Raw genomic sequence first — 5,280 nt, forward strand, 5'->3', positions numbered from 1 at the left:
CCCAGACTCCCCTCCTAGGCCAAGCTCTAAGTTCCTGTAACCATAGGATTCCTTGTCCAAAGAACTTCAAGCCTGCTACTAGGAACTGTGCAGCCCTCTTTCCTAGACCTATGTTTATGAAGACCGATTGTGCCATTGTGTATGCAGCCCTAGGTCCAAGAGGTAGCCAAGGGGTGGCTATTTGCAAGGGTATAGACATAGCTTAAATGTGTGCCCTCTGTGGTGCACAATGAGGCCTGGAACATGAAGAGAAGGGAAGATGGGCCAGCAGTCCTACACTGCCATGCTCTAGAGGTACAGAAATCTCAAGACTCCAGAAATTCCACATTCGAACATAGCTTTCCAGGTCACATAAGATAAATCTGCCCAACATGATCCCGGAGTCCTGGGATCAAGTCCTGCATCAGGCTCCCTGCATGAAGCCTGCTTCTACCTCTGCCTATGTCTCCACCTCTCTCTGTGTCTCTCTCATGAATAAAATCTTTAAAAAAAAACTTTAAAAAAGATAAATTTGCCCAAGAATGACAAGTTAACTGTAAAACATACTCTATCAGCCTAACTTATAACTTTTAGCTATTCACATATAGGATACAATTCAGTTCCTTCTGTTTATATTCCTGCTTTAACTTCTCTACCTCATTATAAGTTAGGCATAGCCATGTGACTAGTTCTAGGCTACTAATAAACAGTTACAAGACCATTTAACATTCTCTTTCCCACCCATGACAATCAAGATAAAGTATTGGGACGCCTGGGTGGCTCAGCAGTTGAGCATCTGCCTTCGGCTCAGCGCATGATCCTGGGACCTAGGATCAAGTTCCGCATCAGGCTCCCTGTGAGGAGCCTGCTTCTTCCTCTACCTATGTCTCTGCCTCTGTGTCTCTCATGAATAAATAAATAAATCTAAAAAAAAATCAATTATTACAGAAAGCATATAAGATGGAGGTATATCCACAGGCCTGAGATTGAGTATGTGGGGCAGTCTCCCAGAAATCCACAATGAATGTTTAGCATGAGAAAAATAAAATGTTCTTCACTAAAGCCAGAGGTTTGGGGATGACTTGTCAGCATGCCATAACTTTAGCCTATTATGGCTACAAAGAAATTGGTACCAAAAGCAGGATGTTTCCCTAGAAAAACTAGAAATATATTTAGGGTTCAAGAAGCAGTAAGGAAACAGATCTTAAGGTTGGAAAGACAGGTGTTTTATATAGTGACAAAATATTTGATAAAGCATTTGTTTCTGGTACCTCAGGAGGCAGTTCACAGAAGCTCTAGAAGAGGTAAGAAAACAAAACATTGGGAAACCTGGATGGCTCAGCAATTTGGCGCCTGCCTTTGGCCCAGGGCGTGATCCTGGAGACCTGGGATCGAGTCCCACATCGGGCTCCCTGCCTGGAGCCTGCTTCTCTCTGCCTCTCTCTCTGCTTGTGTGTCTCTGCCTCTCTCTCTCTCTATCTCTCATTAATAAAATCTTTAACAAAAGAAGAAAAAAATTTGAAGTGTGCATTGGTTATTTTTGGCTGCATTTAAGAAGGTATTTAAGAAAGGGATGAGCTGAGAGAGGAACTATCCAGTTTACAGTAAGAAGTGAAAAAGAACAGAGAGATTCCAGACATTTCCAATCTTGCAATATTACTTGAACAGCTTCTTAACTCCCATGCTAACAACAGACACAATGAATAAAGGTCATTGTCCCCGGAAAACTCTTAAAAAAAAAAAATTAAACTGCTTCAGGGCAAGAATAGATAACATAGCCATTAAATCACTTTATTTGGGCAAGATGAGGGGAAAAAAATCAGATTAAGGAAAAATTTTCCAATAGAAGCCAGTCAGTTGCCAAATAACTTTCTTTTGGTCTAGAAAGAACTATATAGGTAAGAAAGCAAATCAATGCAGATTTGAGAACCAGGTTTCAAAACAAAGAGGGAAAAAAAACCCCACCCCAGAAACATGCTTACCAGCACTGAGAATTAATCAGAAGCAGAGACATGAAATCTTCCAGATTTTGGAGAGAATTGTGTTGCCAAAGAGAACCAATCTATCAGCTGGTGTCTGAAAATGACCCTTTGGCTTGTCCTATATGGAAGCAGTGAGAAGAAAGGGCTGCTCAGTTCCAAGTGGAGCAAATTCTCTACTCTCCATTTCATATGGAACTAAGGAAGATAAAAGAAGAACTCTCTAGAGGGAAGTACCAGAGCCTCTGAAAACAATAAACAAGAAGACAGAATCAGGCCCCAATCAGAAAACATTTTGTTCCACCAGGGTGTCCCAATATCTGTCATGAGGATTTCAGAACTGCTATGGACCAATGACTCCAGTGTATCTCCTATGTTCCCCTTTCCTAGACAAGATACTTTTAGTATTTAATTGCCTCATTTTTATCATTATAAATTAGGTATATGTAAGAGGTGTGCGTGCACACACACACACACACAGACACAAAGGGGGAAGGCCATGTGAGGACACAGCAAGAGGGCAGCCATCTCCAAGCCAGGAAGAGAGGCCTCCTCAGAAACTGAATTTGCTGGTGCTTGGACATCTAGTTTCCAGAACTGTGAGAAAACAAATTTCTGTTGTTCAAGCCACCTAATTTGTTACGGCAGTCTGAACAGAATAATACAGATCTGGTACCATGAACTGGAATGTTGCAGTAACCATGTGGATGTGGCTTTGGAATGGAATAGAGGCTGGAAGAGTTTTAAGGCACATTCTAGAAAAATCCAAGACTGACTTGAAGAAATAGGAAGTTAAAGGTAACTGTGGCAAGAACTCAGATGTAAGTGAAGAATATGCTATTGGAAATAGTGTAAAGACGGTCGTTCTTACAAAGTAGCAAAGAATTTGGCTGAAATGTGTTGTAGTGTTTATTGGAAGAGCTTGCAAGTGATGAATATTTAGCTGAAGAAATTTCTAATCAAACTACTGAGGATGTGGCCTGGCTTCTCCTTATTACTTGAATAGAATTTGAGAAGAGAGAGATAAGTTAAAAAAAAAATTAGACAAAGAGAGAGAGAGAGAACTTGAAGATGTGGAAAAATTCTCAGTCTGTCCATATTGCAAAAAGTGACAAAGCATGCCCTGAAGAAAACACCAAGGGTGCGGGCCAGTGACTCCAAGAGAAGACAACCCTTGGAGTTATTAATCAACTAAAGCAGAAGCCAGGAATAGAGATGGGATTATATCAGCAGAGATTCTGACAGTTGGGACCAAACAGAACACAGTCAGGATGAAATAAAGGAAGGCTTTTGGACTTCTGAAACTGAATAGGTCTAGACTAGAACTATTTGGTTGCAAAGATGCTTTATTCCTCATGAAAAGGAAAGAATGACCCTAGGGCAATTCAGACATCCTTCCACTCTGAATTCAGCCCCAGAGGGCAAGGCTGTTTCCTCCTTGGTTTAAGAGGGTGGGGCTCCCATCCTTGGTTTCAATGGGTCAGGCGGCCCCCACCCAGTGCCTTAGGGTTGGGGCCATCGCCTAGGGCTATGGGGCCAGAGGGCAGACTGTGAAGCCAGAGAGGATTATTCTTGAGTTTTAAAATCAAATAGAGTTTGCCTTGCTAGATGTTGGCCTTGTTTGGGACCTACCAACCCCTTTCTTCTTTCTGGTTTTTCCCCTTTTGGAATGGGAATATCTATCCTATTCTGTCCCACCATTTTATTTTGGAACCACCTAACCTGTTTGATTTTACAGGTTCACTGATGAGAAAGGAATTCTGCTTCAGGATGAATTTTACCTCAAGTTTCATCCATATCTGATTTAGACAATATTCTAAAAAAAATTTCTTAAATAGGCTCCACAGCCACTGTGGGGCTCAAACTCATGACTCTAGATCAAGAGTCACATGATCTACTGACTGAACCAAGCAGGCACCCAACATATTTAGATAAGACTTTGGACTATAGACTTATGAGTTGATGCTGGAATGGGTTAAGACTCTTGGAGCTGTTGGAATGAAATAAATGTATTTTGCATGCAAAAAGGACATGAATTTAGAAGGTTAGAGAGCAGAATGTTATAGAATGAACTGTGTCCTTCCAAAATTCTTATGTTTAAACCCTAATCTCCAAGATGATTATATTTGGTGACAGTGCCTTTAAAAAAGAACTAAGATCAAATAAGGGCAGGACCTGTGTCTTTCAAGAAGCAGAAGAGATATCAGATACTATTCTTTCTCCACACATGCACAGAGAGGGCACAGTAGGACACAGCAAGAAGGTGGTTGTCTATAAGCCAGGAAAGGAAGTTTAGAAAAAGATACACATGGATGGATGGAAACCAGATTTTCACCACTGTAACTTGAAGAGTAAAATGAAATTCTTTTCAAAAAATAATTCTAGCAACGGAGGCAGGCCCGAGCCGCTGCCATCGCCATAACCCGCGGTAACCAGCACGAGCTCACCCGCCAGAAGAATATGAAAAAGCAGAGCAACTCGGTTAAGGTAAAGAGCTGAGATGACGGGCTTTCTGCTGCCACCCGCAAGCAGAGGGACTCGGAGATCATGCAGCAGAAGCAGAAAAAGGCAAACGAGAAGGAGGAGGAACCCAAGTAGCTTTGTGGCTTCGTGTCCAACCCTCTTGCCCTTCGCCTGTGTGCCTGGAGCCAGTCCCACCACGCTCGCGTTTTCTCCTGTAGTGCTCACAGGTCCCAGCACCGATGGCATTCCCTTTGCCCTGAGTCTGCAGCGGGTCCCTTTTGTGCTTCCTTCCCCTCAGGTAGCCTCTCTCCCCCTGGGCCACGCCTGGGGGTCAGGGGGTTACCACTTCCCAGTGTTCTTTATTCCTGTGGGGCTCACCCCAAAGTATTAAAAGTAGCTTTGTAATTTCTTGAAAAAAAAAATAATTCTAGATTATTGGAACTAGATAATAGTTCCACAACTGGATTTCCACAGTGAAATGAAAAAGTAACCTAGATTCTGATTTTGCATTATTCAAAAAAGTATGCAGATAAATCACAGAATGGAACACAGACCTAACTATGAAACAAAAATGAAGATCTTCATGACTGTGAAATAAGCAAAGATTTCTTAAACAGGACACAAAACATGGTATTCAAAAAATTGATGAACTGGATTCAGGAAATTCTGTTTATCAAAAGACATCATTAATGTAAAAAAAAAAAAAGTCACAGACTGAGAAGCTATTTGCAATACATAGATCCAACAAAGGATTCTAATCTAATATATAAAGAATTCCTACAGATCAATAAGATGACAATCCAATAAAAATATCAAGACTTGAACAAGTACTGCATAAAACATATGAAAGGGTGCTCAA

General features: G+C 41.4%; 1 pseudogene; it reads left to right on the forward strand.

Annotated features, from left to right (window-relative positions):
• The first annotated feature begins 243 nt into the window (after positions 1–243).
• Positions 244–4,828, forward strand: LOC125755286 (small EDRK-rich factor 2-like; annotated as a pseudogene).
• The last annotated feature ends 452 nt before the right edge of the window (positions 4,829–5,280 follow it).

This window comes from Canis lupus, chromosome 1, assembly GCF_003254725.2.
Source record: "Canis lupus dingo isolate Sandy chromosome 1, ASM325472v2, whole genome shotgun sequence".
Classification (NCBI taxonomy): Eukaryota; Metazoa; Chordata; class Mammalia; order Carnivora; family Canidae; genus Canis; species Canis lupus.